Here is a 13408-nt window from a genome sequence, read left to right as displayed (position 1 = left end):
CCTCCGATTTATGAAAATGCAAGGATGATAAAGAAACAATAGGGGTGACAGCATTGTGTAAACGACATTGATTCATTTCAGAACAGGGCTGTTAACTGCTGGAAATGAAGAAATAAATGGAACAATGGATAGATGCTTTTACCAGCTTGTCATTAATTAGCAGTGAGCACAATTCTTTTATTGTCCTTTTTGAAAAATACAAAATTGGTAGGAAAATACAAGCACTGAGCAAATAGATTACTCTGTGTCACTAGGCTGACATCTGCATTTTCTTTCTTCTCTAATACATTTTGTTTTTCAAATGATATCGAACTTTTAGCCTGGCAGAAAGCCCGAATTATGCTTCCTTTGACATTCGTAAAAGGACATGTTTTCATCCTTGAAACCTTACTGCTTTATAAAAGCATAACAAAAGCCACAGTTTGAGAAAGGGTTAATAAATGTTAGTGAATCCCCTGTAACACAGCTTAGAAGCACAAACAACAGTTCGATGCACTATTCTGCTGACCTATTGCATCTGATCAACTGCGGTTTTATTTCTAGCAATGCCAGCAGGTGGGAACTGACAACATGTTTCTTTGGAATCGTAAAGAAAGATCGTCTCTGATGGAGAATTAGCTGGAAGTAAGAGAGGTTGTTTGGCACAGATCTAAGCAGGGACAATGCTTGATTATGGCTATCACTCTCCAGCTGCTGTCAGAATGTTAAGTTTGCTTTCTTGAGGCCTGACATCTAACACATTTCTTTTTCTATTTAGTATCTGGTACTGTAAGATGCTGATATTTTACTGCGTGTCAGATGTGCAGGGCTGAAATACGTCAATGAACTCAGAGGTAGGTGTGGGCACTAGGAATTCATTTTTTACCTCTCATACGGAATTCAAAGCATCCCTCTGTTTTAAAAAAGCTACGGGCAGGAGAAGTTAGTGTGTATAAACCTCCACTGCTGTTGCCCCGGAAAGGATACAGAGTGAAGCCGACAAATCAAACATCAGCCAGGCAAAATACCTTGGAAGCAGGTTTCATTTTCATCAGCACATTCGGGCAATATTCTGCTCATGAATATTTCCTCCTCCTAGCCGCAGAGCAGTGTGCTTCCCAGGTGCAAGGCTATGGGGATATTTAAGCCATGCTAAAGAAGCAGCAGTCCTGCCCAACAGATTCAGGTGAATTAATTAAGCTCAGCATTGCTCAACATCTGCCATTTTGCCACCTGCTTAATGACACTGTAGGTAGGGAGGAGTCCTGGCTTTCACCTGGGCAAGTATTAAGCACAGCTTGACAGGAGCAGCGGAGGCACTAACACATGGATGCAGGTGCGGCTGAAAAATAAGATGGTAGGTGTACGCTCAGCCAATGCTCAGCAGAAGCCTGATCATGCTTCTTTACTGCAAATTTCTGTGAAATTTTGCTGTATGTCTAAGTGGGGGCAGGGTGTGTGTTCTGTTTTTTTAAGTTTTATTTGTCAGGCTGACAGCACAAGCATTACTTCATAAATCGCTGTAGTACCCTGAGGTAAATGTGAGAGTGGTTTTTCATCCAAGGTGAAGGTGGTAGTTTCTCCCCTTAAATGCATGTAATAGGTTTTGTCAGAAATTCTGATTGTTTGTAAGAGAGGGCTCTTCAGCCAGCAACAAGTAGGTGCACTGAATCTTTATTTTTTATTGCACACGGAAAGGATGGATTGGTATTCAGAAGACTAGGGCTCATTTTTCTTACTGAAGTGCTGCCATTTATTAGATGCTGCCTGGGCAAGTCACAAAATACATTTAGGAAAAAGTTGCCAATTTAATTTTTGTTTCTTGTTCAAAACTTCATTACAAGTTTGAACTTTTTAGATTGAGTCTATCCAAATTTCAGTAATGTTCTCCCAGAGAGAATAGGCATAATTATTTTGTAAAACTATCAACCTTGGCAGTATAGCTCCTGGTGCTAGGTATTTACACCTGGTGCAAAGGTGTTTATGGTAATTTGGGGCAATTGCAATATTCTAAGTCAAAATGTTAATTACCAGTCTTCATGCAAACCGTCAGACCACACCTTGCTCCCAGCCTTCAAGCAGTATTGGATCTCTAAAGTGTATGCTTATGGTTTGCAGAACAAACAAAAAGTGCTTAATATAATTTTCATGAATGAAATTCTGTACCCCAAATAGTGTCTTCAAAGGCAGTCTTGCAAAGTTAAGTCTTTTGCTCCTTGAGAGGAGGGAGGGGAAACCCAAACTATTTTTCAGCATCAGAGCTAAAAGAACCTTTTATTTGTTGCATATATAATTCTTATGTCTCAAATTATTTCATTATATATGTTTATCTTCTTTCCTTTGTTTGCCAGGAAAAGCATCCCTTTTGTACATGCATTTAACCCCCCCGCTTATAACTAACCTGTGTCTCCCGCAAGGTTTAAATTCTGGTATCAAGTTGGCAAAGAAATGGGACACATAGCTATAAAGCTGTAAAAGGAGGTGTTTAGCAAGGTTTCCTCCTACCTATAGTAGAAATTCTTCATCATATGTGAAAGTCATTGAGGCTCTGTGAGGGTTCCTGGAATTATCTGTACAGAAGAAAACAATTGTAAAGGTCTTATTGTGGCAGAGCACTGAAGCACATGATTTACTCTCAGGCTGCAAGCAGTCCCATTGAATTCAGAAACTAGTGACATGCAGAAGGTTAAACATGTGCTTTGCTGGGTTGGGGCCAAACCTGGTATCGTTCTTATGAATAGTTTACAAAAACTTTTACTGTTATTAAAAAAAAACAAAACCAACCAACCAAAAAAAAAAAAAAAAAAAAAAAAAAAAACGCAAAAAATACCCACACCAACCCCAAACCATTATAATGATACGTTGTGTTTTAAGTCAGGATATAAAAGAGCCAGCTCTGGTTCAAAAATAAGCTAGTTATTTTTGCAAACACAGTAGGATTTTTTGGCTCTGGTGCTGCTGTAAGCACAGCAGGCTCCCTGTGCATCATCCCTTGCACGGCCAGACAAGTACTGCAGTTATATTAACTTTCCTTCACAGGTTGCCTATTCAGTGGAACTATACTTCAAAGAACAGCTATAGACAAATCTCCAAGCACACGGAGCTGTACTGGCAAATACAGGATGGAGATTTTAAAGACATTACAGTTGACTTCGAATTCTGAGCAGGTGCAATTCAGCATCTTCCATAAGATTCACGTTAAACTCAGGTTTGAGGAATATGTTCGTTCTGAGCTCTTTATTCTCTGCTACGTTCTCAGAGGCAAACTGTTTCATGCCAGTGAGGTAATATGTCATATATTTAATATGGAACTCTGAAGTTTTCTACAAGATAAAAATTCTGGGTCTATGTGTGTTATAAAACTTACGCTCTGACCAGGAAAAAAAAAACCCAAAACTTCTAAAAGTGTAAAATCTAAGCCATAAAAGGGAAAATCAAGTAAGGTAATGAGCTCTCTTTGTGTATCTCTAATTTCTTTTTCTGTAAGGTCTTTTACCTTGAATAGTAACTTATGAACACTAGTAGTCTTTATAGTTAATTCACCATCTTTAATTTCTTTCATATTGATTTTGATGACATTTTTAGATGTCTCCCATACTGACACACTCTCTCCTAATTTCGATGAGGATCTGAAAGGAAAAATGTAATACGTAAAGACTGAATGATGTTCTTATTCTACACTTCTTCACTGTATGCATTCATCAGTTCTAAATCAGCAATACTTGAGTAGTATGGGATTTTTAAGTTTTTAGAAACCGTATAGCATGGCTTCACTAATTCCATGTTCTCTTCCTTTGACAGATTATTGAGAAATTAACATCATATAACTACCCTAAATACAGTGACCATGGCAGGTTTAGCCAGAATTTCGGACTGTTTGCTTCCTCAGTTCTGTGATAAGAACAAACCTCTTGTTTGGAGTGGTACTTTGGAGGTACTTCAGTCAGGCTGTGGAATATGTTTGAGAAGGCTATCCCAAAACAAAGGGATCTGGTTGCTGGAGTGATCCACGGTCACGCCCCGAGTTGTCATTCTTCCTGTACAGTGCCAGTGGGTTATGAACATTTGTAAATGAATTTACTGAGGAATATCTCTGCTGAAGCACTTGCTTTCAGGAGCTACTAGTAATGTCCATGCTGGGATTTATGGCCTGAGAAGACCTGACTGGTGAGAATCATGCATGTCTTAGCTAGCAGAGTGAATGTTTTGGTAAGATGAAAGTGCTAGGTGAATGCCAGAACATTGCAAACTTTGGAAGAGCTTCTTTTCCGCTCACCTTGATTTTTCATTGTGTAACACGACTTCCAATGTCATACCGAGCTAACAAAGGGAGAGGGGAAAAGGAAAAATCCATGCCTTGATGCCTGACACTCTAAAGGAAAAGAGTTCTGAAAGTTTTGGCCATGTTTACATTCACACACTTGGAGTTTTATTCATGTCCTCATAAATAAGTTATCTTTAACTGCAAACAAAAAAGGATCTTGTACAGTTTAGTACCCCTTTATGGTTGACATTGATTTAAAGCACTCCATAAGGGGCATAGTACGGCAGGATCAATTAAAAGTAAATGCAGTCATGAAAGTTACATGAAGTACTGTCTGCTGGAGCCTTGCAGACACTGTTCTTCATATGGCTGATCGCCACTTCAGCTAAACAGCAAACAGCAGCTATATATGTAGTTTATTTCATACTGATTGGTGGGCTTATGATGGGAAAGTAAAAGTCCCTGACCAAATCAGGTCTTCTCAGGTAAAAATCCTAAGCAGTTTTAAAAGGATTTTAACTTAGTCTGTTGAAAAGTTCAGTCAAGTCTCTTCCAAACTAGCTGCCAAACAGGCATGCTGTTGGGTGTCACCAAGGCAGGTTCATAAAACATTATTGTTAATCACTACATTTGTGCTAAGAAAATCAACATAAACAAAATGAAAATCCAGACGAGCTCACATTAGTGTGTTCAGCTCTTCCTAGTTCCAATGTTTTTTGTTCATGACCTTAAATATAAAAAGAGAGAGTGTAAAATAAAGTGTTTGTTGGATGGGAACCAGCTTTCCCATGTAATCTTCTGTGGGGAAAACAAGTCATGGTAAGATTTCTGTTGTCCCTGCATGAAAAGCTGGTGCTTCCAGCTTTGGTGAGCTCAGGACTTGCACTAATTTGATGTTCCGGTATAATGCTCAAAAGGCAACAAGTAGGAAACAGGGGCTAGAATTTTAACTGGTTTCACCTGTTCCAGTCCAGCTGACTAGAAGCAAACTGTACCACGCTATAGGCTGTGGCACGTTTTTAACCACAGAGGGTTTTGTAGACACCATCCCCCCTCTACCCACAAAAAAAATGTAGCAATGAGAAACCCTTTACAAGTTCTTTGAGCAGGTGTAGTATAATGTCTTTTTTCCAGTTGTGGGGAGTTTTCTCCCTAAGGGCTGCCTGTGTGAAAAAAAAGGACATAAATTGCTATTGCACAGTTACTGTTGGAAGATACTGGAAGGGAATATTCAGCCATGGTAGAGTCTGGACCATAGCGTCTCCTGTGGCCTCTGACATCCTGATTTTTGTGTCTATATTAATATTTGAATGAAACAGGAAATTTAAATTGGATAGTGCAAAAGAGTATCATCAGGTTTTTGAAAGATGAGCTTTTAGAATGTCTCAGAGATGTCAAAATTATGTACTCCTTACCCTGACCTAGCATTTTTTTCTAAGCTATCAGAGATAAGGATATACTTGTGCAGAAAGTGGAGACCAGTTTGCATCACTCCTATGTAGATGCTGCTTTGTTCAAACTTTTAGATTGGTATGTATTTTTTAGATACATGAAAATATTTTTTTTACTTAACCTCTCAGATAACATTTTGTTCACTAATAAAATCTTTCCTTTAGTCCTCCCAATGACAGATGAAAGGGATAACTGGGTTTCTGAAGAGTTAGTGCTGACTAACATGAATATAGTTTCTACCTACTCACCCACTCAACTCTGATCCGCCGATGTTTCTATTGACATTTCATCACAACTGTTTTACCCATTTCTTGAGAACATGAGAGAACCATCTGTGAAATGCCAGTTTGTTGGTGAGCTGTTTATTTATTCTGCAAGGCCAAAGTGGTTTGTAGCTGAATTCATTGCAGGGGGCTCTAGGTAGTGGCTGGTGACAACATCCCTGGTAAAAGAATGTTAACAAAATAGATGGGCTAGGATTTGTCCATTTAAACTTAATGTTGAGTCCCAGTAATTTCAGTGATACATGACGTGGTCAGAATCAAAGTGGGAGGTTCAACACAGCTTATTATCTTCATCTGTAAACAGCTGTTTATTGTGTAACAGAAAACAAACCATGGGACAGCTATAGGATAAACGCATTTAAATCTGTTCCCCAGACTAGATGGTACTGTGTGTTATATGATAATTAAAGGTTGCATATACTTGGGTTAATTGCCAGCTAGCAATATTAAGTAGTTGCAGTATGGTACAATATGGGCCAAGAAAATCCTGTATATCTGTGTTTTCTACTGCTAACATAAATACCTGTGCACCAAAACATAACAAAAAAATGCACATTTGAAATGTTTCCATCCTCCTTCCGAGGGACTGTATTTCAACACATGGTGTCAATAATGACAAGATAGACTGTGCACGAGTGTTTTCTCTCTGTGCTGCCCTTGTGTTCTCTTTAGATTGTTGATATTTATGGTTAATATATTCCTATGGAAAACATGTTCAGGTCACTTTTATTTTCTTGCTCTCCTTTGAGTTGTCAAAACAGTTACATCTGTGTTGGTCCAGCAACTTAACATTGCTTTTTCCAATGAAAGATAGTCCAAGTTTGGACATCTTTTGGCAAAACAGAGGACTTTGGTCCAGCCAGGAGCTGGCCAAACAGGCCTGGCTGTAAATTACAAGTCAAAGTATGCTGTCTTCAGTCACTGAGTGATGGAGTTACTCCTCTTATAAGTCATTATAATTATATACATGTGTGCTGTTACAGAGACATTCACTCAGTCGGTACTTGTTTAGAATCTTAGTATTGTAATTACAGGACTCTTAGAAATTTATTTTGATAGGTTGGCAGCTCCGATAACATAATGCAATAATTGACCACGGTACATTCTTTGGAACTTTGCACAGTTTTGATTTAAAAGCATAATAATAGCTCTGCATGTGGTACTTTGACAGTTTTTATGAGGACAGAAAGAGAACTTTTTTATTTCATCTTTGTAAACAAGAAGTCATTTCCTAAATATTTTGTTTTTGGATTCATTCACTTATAGTTGCAGGGGGAGGCAAAATTCTCAAATTATTTTAGATAATTAAAACCTCCTGAGGAAAGAAAACCAAAAAAAAAAAAAAATCTTATAGTTTGTACCAAACTGGTCTGGGGGAAATACTTCATTGACCTCACATCTGAAGTTTGATTTAAGATGAGGAAAATACCCTGGCTGGGCACTCTGGTAGAGTGAGAGCCACTGCATATCAGTCTAACACCCTCAACCAGCTCCAGTCATGGTCAGTCAGTGCTGTAAGGAAAGCAAAACAAAAACCAGAAGCCAAATTATACATCAAAAGAGAAACAGTTTCTTCTGCACTGCAGGCAACCAGCAGACCACCTCAGAATGGGATTCATATACTGTGTCAGAAAGAAACAGCCAACAAACAGTCTTTTCAGTCTGCACCACCCTGTATCTACAACAATCTGTACAGCCAAGAACTCACATTACAAATTGAGGTTTTATATTCCAGGACTACCCAGATTTCAAGCGTAGAGTCCTTTCTTGCAAATAATCTTTACATTATTTAATGAAGTGATATATGTACAGAAATAATTGCTCCTTTCTATGAGATTTTATACATTAGTTGAGTGATGAATGATGTAGCCAAAGCCCAAGCTGAGCTGAAGACTTTAAAAAAAATATTATTTTTTTTTTTTAATTGGGAAGAAGAGAAATGCTGGTGGCTTGAGGTCTTACAATAGGATTTTGTTTCTACGGGAGAGCAGTCACAAAAGACAAGATTTCACATAGGCAAGCTCAAGTCACATTAGGAGTGTTGAAGTGCTCTAGATATTGCTTATAAGGTAATTTTTAACCCCATCTTGATCAAATAGCACAGCAGCATCTTGGATATTTACAACCTAGGGGAAAAAAAAAAAAAAAAAAAAAAAAAACAGAAAAAAAAAACCACCTTTACTTTGTATTGATGTATTTGAACCTTGTGGTGTCCTAATGCTACTTTGCCACAAGAATTCTCTATTCAGATATATTTCTACTGAGATGGCATGAAAATATAGTATCAATCTAAAAAGACTAAAAGAAAAATTGTATTTTTAGGTAAATCGGGGTTACAAAGACTTACTACAAATATGGGATAATAATATTACAGAGCAGTGATGCTCTGTCATTCTTAAATTAGTGTTATGCTTACTGATCTTTAGAGAGACCCAGCATGAGTTTTGTGAGCTAAAGGACTGGTGCAGCATAGATTCAATAACATATTTTATTGCCTGTTATTCAGTAGATCCAACTTTGTGAACAAAATACTTAAATCGTCTCTGATTTCAATATTGTTCTGAAAGACTGATGGTGAGGAAACAGTAGTATTACTGGTATTAGAAATAGTGGAAATATTTAGAATTGATATTTAGAAGTAATAATAGCATTTTTGTTCATGTCTGTATGTAGAACAAATGAGTGAGAAAAAAAAAAGAGTGATCTATGGTGCTGGAGAAGGTTTCATATTCTGTGCTGAGCAGTACTCCCTGAATGATGGTTCTGATGGGTTTGCTATTCCAAGGTAATTCATAGTACAGGACAGTTTTAGACTTAGTTATAGTGTGAATTTAGCTGGGTAATGTGTAGCTTTACTTGAGTATAGTTTTACTTTTCAGTCTAATTTTGTTTGTTTGCTTTCAGCTTTGCATAATTAATTAAAAAGTCTGGTTAATGCAAGAGAAACAGCATGTCCAACTGTTTCTCACAGATGTCAATTGAAATGAGCTATCAAATTAATGCCATATGACAATGACAATTTTGTAAATCATCCTTTGACCTGATTTGCCTCTGAAAGAGTTTATGTCAAAAATATTTATTCTAATAAAGGCACATACCAACCATTTTTATCCCACCCACAAGCAAATTATCCTGAAGTCTTAATGCAGAAAAACTGGAATTTGGAATTAATTGGAAGTTTTGCTTGATAAAGGAGGCTAGTTTTGACTGCTAAACAGCCAGCTCCAGAATCAAATTTTTACTGTTAGTATAATATATTGTTATATTCCCTCTACTACTACTATCAAGTAATGTTAATAACAGCTACTGATTACCTTTTGTATTATTAGCCATAAGGAATATTTGTAGTTGTTTTCAACAAATAGAACCTTGAAGTCACAGATCAACTAATGTACTGCAATGAAAATGCATTAACTCATGGGCCAAAATTTTCATTTAAGAGTAAAAAGGCTCTATTTTCTTTTTTCAGTGGAATTTTCATGTTTTTCTCGGAGTACTGTATTCCTAGTAAAGGAAAACTTTTTTTAATTAAGCAGAAGGAATGTCATCCTAGAATTGTTATATTTCTTTTATGGAAGCTAAAAAAATATATAGTATAATTAAAAATAACATATGATCATTAATGAAAAAGTCATTGTCTGTCCCTAATGCCAGACTTCTTGCTTGACAAAAGGGAGGGAGGAATCGGGCATATTAAAAGAAGCTGTTAATTGAAAAATATTAAATTATACTAGAAGCTTCATTTTCATACGTTACGTGATTTCATACCATTCTACCAAAGAAAAGGAAAAAAAAAATGTTTGTACCTTTTTTGAGTCTTTATAGTGAAGAAAGAATGCAGGAATGGTTTGGCAGATATTGTAGATTGTTTGCTTTAAAGTTGGGGTTTGTGCTTGTTTTTAACTGAGAACTATCATGAATAAGAAACAGTTGTTTCTCTGTTTTTTTTCCTGGAGGATCCCTTTGTCTCAAGAGGACTAGAAAGGAATCTTTCACAAAGATTTTCTCTTAGTTGTGGTATTGCTGATGTCAAGCATGCAAAAATCGTGAGTCAGCACTCCAAAAGTCACGAGACTGCATTAAATAAAGTGATCTTTTAAAATATATGTGTGACACCCTTTTTTAAGCCTTTACGGTAAATGTATGGCATATTTTTACAATTTTGCTGCAAATGAATTTTTTCTTTTTTTTTTTTCATTTTTCAAAACAAAAGAAGGGAAAAAAAAGCAACGGATGAGCTTTCTCAAAAATTTGCGTGACTCCCAGGAATGGGTTTTTGAAGAACATTTGAAGCGTTACAAACATTGTAACATAATTGCAGGTGTTGGCAACATGGCAATTATTTGTGAGAACTTTGATCTAAACTGAGGTCAATAAAAACAAATGAAAAAACTGATTGAAAGAAAAGCAAAGAAATGTTCCTTTGCATTTCAGGAGCTTAGGCTGCTGTAATACCATTTGTTCTGCAGTCCTCCCAAGAAATTCTCAAGCACAAATTCAGGAGAATAAGCTTTGTGTCTTTAAGGTTAAATAAAAAGACATATACACATCTGATTACCAGATACAAGATACAGTCAGATAATGACAAATAACACTTTGATTTTGGCAAAAAAAAAAGAATAAGCAAACCAGTGCAGATGCTGCTGTTACAAAGATATAAAACCTTTACCACAGTTTAAAAGACAAAGACTATTTGAATCTAACAACATGGTTTCTGGCCAGAAAAAGCTACAATTATTTTTAAAAATGTCACCTCATTCACATTCAATGATCACAGAAAATGGAAACATTTTAAGGAGTAATTGTAAACATCTGCTAAAGAAAAAATGAAAACATGACTAAGACAGAAATGAGCTGCCAACACAAAGTACTGTGTGAACAGACCCACCGGAGAAACACCCTTTCTGTGGTTGGTTCTATCTGGAACATGAGAAAAAATAATGATTATAAAAAAGATTACAATCCACCTAAAAACATTTGACTTTAAGTCGGTCTGGCCGTCTACTCAAATATCAAGGAATGTGGCTACACTTGCGTTTCTGCAGCAGCTTCGGTCCCTGCTGCCCCTCCTGCCTTGTTCCAGCAAAAGCGTTTGCACAGGCACAGCGAACTGGACTCAAACTAATCTCACATTTTTTTTCTTTCTTTTTCAGCCAGGTTATTTTTCAACTGGATCAGTTAAGAAAAAGTCAGTGGCAGTGCAGATGGTGATGACAGCTCATACAGGAATGCTGCTAGGTTTCTGACCATTGCCTTGAAATACTGATTTCAAACTTCAGTGCTGTAATGACAACATAAATGAAGGTAAATCAGATCCTTCTGTTTCTTAGAAAGCGTTCTCCCGATCCGAGGGCAAGAAACAAGTGGAAGGCATCTGTAGATCTACACCTCAGCAGTGTTTAAAGCTCTTGAGCGGCTCGCAGGACACAGAAGTGCTTTGTAGGACCTGCTGGTTCCAACACAGAAAAGCAGGATGATGAGTTAACAAAGAGGAGAAAGCAAAGGTGCGAATCACCCAGTTTTTCAGGTGTAGCTGTGCCAGTTAAAGATGTTTCCATGAACAGCTCATACCACTGACTGTAGAGATACGATGCCACGTGTCCTTTGGTGCAAGGGAACTTGTGCACATTTTTTAAAATACTGCAGGCTTGCTCAATTTACCTTTTAATGCCAAACATTACATCTATAAGCAGCTGTTCTGACTGAAAATGTTTTATCACCACACTTTGGTAGAAGCTTGCAACTCCCCCAGTTCTGCTGGCTGACCAGTTAATTTGAATTATTCCTAACCCATCCCTTTCTGTAACTGGGGAACATCAGCCAGATTACATGCAGCTGTGGGCAGGCAAACTGTGCTGGGTTAAAAGGTTAGTGAGCACAGGTGTCTTGCATTGCCTTCCCATGCTGCAGCTTTCCCTGCCCCAGAACTGTGCTGATTGTCCAGCCTCTGGTCAAACAGCTGATACCTAGTTGTCTCATCACGACCACCACCACCACCACACACCCCACCCCCATTCTTTTTTTTTTTTTTTTTTTAAACTGCATTTAACCTGCTGTTTGAATGGATGATACTGCTGTAGGGATGCCGGCCTTCTGAAGCACAGGGGGTAACACCGGAGAAAGAAATACCTGCTGGCCAGGTAGCTGTGATTCTTTGCTCTGTTGGCAATGCCAGTTTGAGTACAAGGCAAGCCATCACTTACAAAAAGACAGGCCCACAGTCTTCAGGGTTGACCAGAATTGAGAATGTGAAAAGGAACTTGTGGGAAATGGGAGTTCTAGGAGAAGACTCCTAGAGACCTTGCTGATTAGCTCCCTAAAAAAACCCCAAACCTCTGAAATTATAAGAACAAAGCAGCTTGGTGTCCATAACTTATAGTTCATACTTGGGCTATGTGCTGGTTGTTATCATTAAGTTATAGGAGCTTTGAACCCTGAAGAAAGACTCTGATGGTGGAAGGTGGGTGGTATTTCATGTTATGTTTATCATGTGCTCTTAAATCTCAAAATATGTAAGTGTTATTTGGAGAGGTATATTTTTGCTGTTGGCTGTCTAGAAATTAGGTATGTGGAGACCTGAGGACTCTGAGCAGGTTGCCTCCGTTTGGGTGTCAGCCGAGTCTGTGCTTTGGAAATATAGAAGGGAGCCCAGTTTTCTTAAATTTCTGAGCAATCAAAGCCAAATATTCATGAAAAGCATCTCTCTTAGGGATTTCCTTGGAGTATGGCACAGGATTTCAGAAGATCTATGATTAGGCTCTTTAAAATCTTAAAATGTACGAAATATTGAATGTGTACTTTCAAATTGCATTTTTTTGGTAGTTTGGTAATGGAGAGTTGGCTGCTGGTTTTAGCCTGTGGCCAGGAAGACAGTAACAGCAGTTACATAATAAATCAAGAACTAGCTTTTGTCATTCTCACAATGAACTGCAAGCAAGCTAGTATTTCCCGAGAAATTGATTCCATTCTTTTTATCTAGGTTGAAGAACCCAAAACAAAACCTATTTCCCAGCTCTGGAATCGCCACTGTTGATAGAAGATGATTCTGCATAAAGAATACAAGTATCTATAACTTTTTTGCTTACCTTTAAAGAAATAAGAACTTAAAGAGGTGTCATAATACTAGTAAATCTTATTAAACTGGGATTATCATGCTGAATACTTGTAAACAATAGGAAAAGAAATGGGGTTCAAAGCTACTGTTTTAATTAAGGACCAGCCCTCCAGGTTCGTGGTGTGCTGCCTTCGTTAAAGTCAGAGGTCACAAGCCGTGGGCTCCATGATGCATTAAGCCTGGCCTTAGGTTCCTGTTACTGGATCAAAATGCCACAATGAAAAGGTGCAAAGTATAGAAGTGGACTAAAGCCACCTTGTTTGTTCAATATTTGTTTAAAAGATTTGGACTTCTTACTTGCAGGCTTTACGTGTG

At 37.7% G+C, this 13408-nt stretch overlaps 1 protein-coding gene across 25 annotated transcripts in view; it reads left to right on the top strand.

The window, feature by feature from the left end:
• SALL1 (spalt like transcription factor 1) overlaps nt 1-13408 on the top strand; it is a 156362-nt gene that overhangs the window by 73161 nt on the left and 69793 nt on the right. For 21 of the 25 annotated variants that reach the window (XM_080411263.1, XM_080411253.1, XM_080411271.1 and 18 more), the window contains exon 1: nt 3019-13408. This exon is cut by the window's right edge. The gene's annotated coding sequence lies outside the window, so the exon portion shown is untranslated. Of the gene's footprint in view, nt 1-3018 lie in introns of those variants that run through there. The other 4 variants (XM_080411269.1, XM_080411256.1, XM_080411265.1 and 1 more) reach the window with 4 other exon arrangements.

This window comes from Falco punctatus (genome assembly GCF_963210335.1).
Source record: "Falco punctatus genome assembly, chromosome: 14".
Lineage (NCBI taxonomy): Eukaryota > Metazoa > Chordata > Aves > Falconiformes > Falconidae > Falco > Falco punctatus.
The sequence above is the reverse complement of the archived record's forward strand: the minus strand, read 5'-3'. Positions and strand labels throughout refer to the sequence as shown.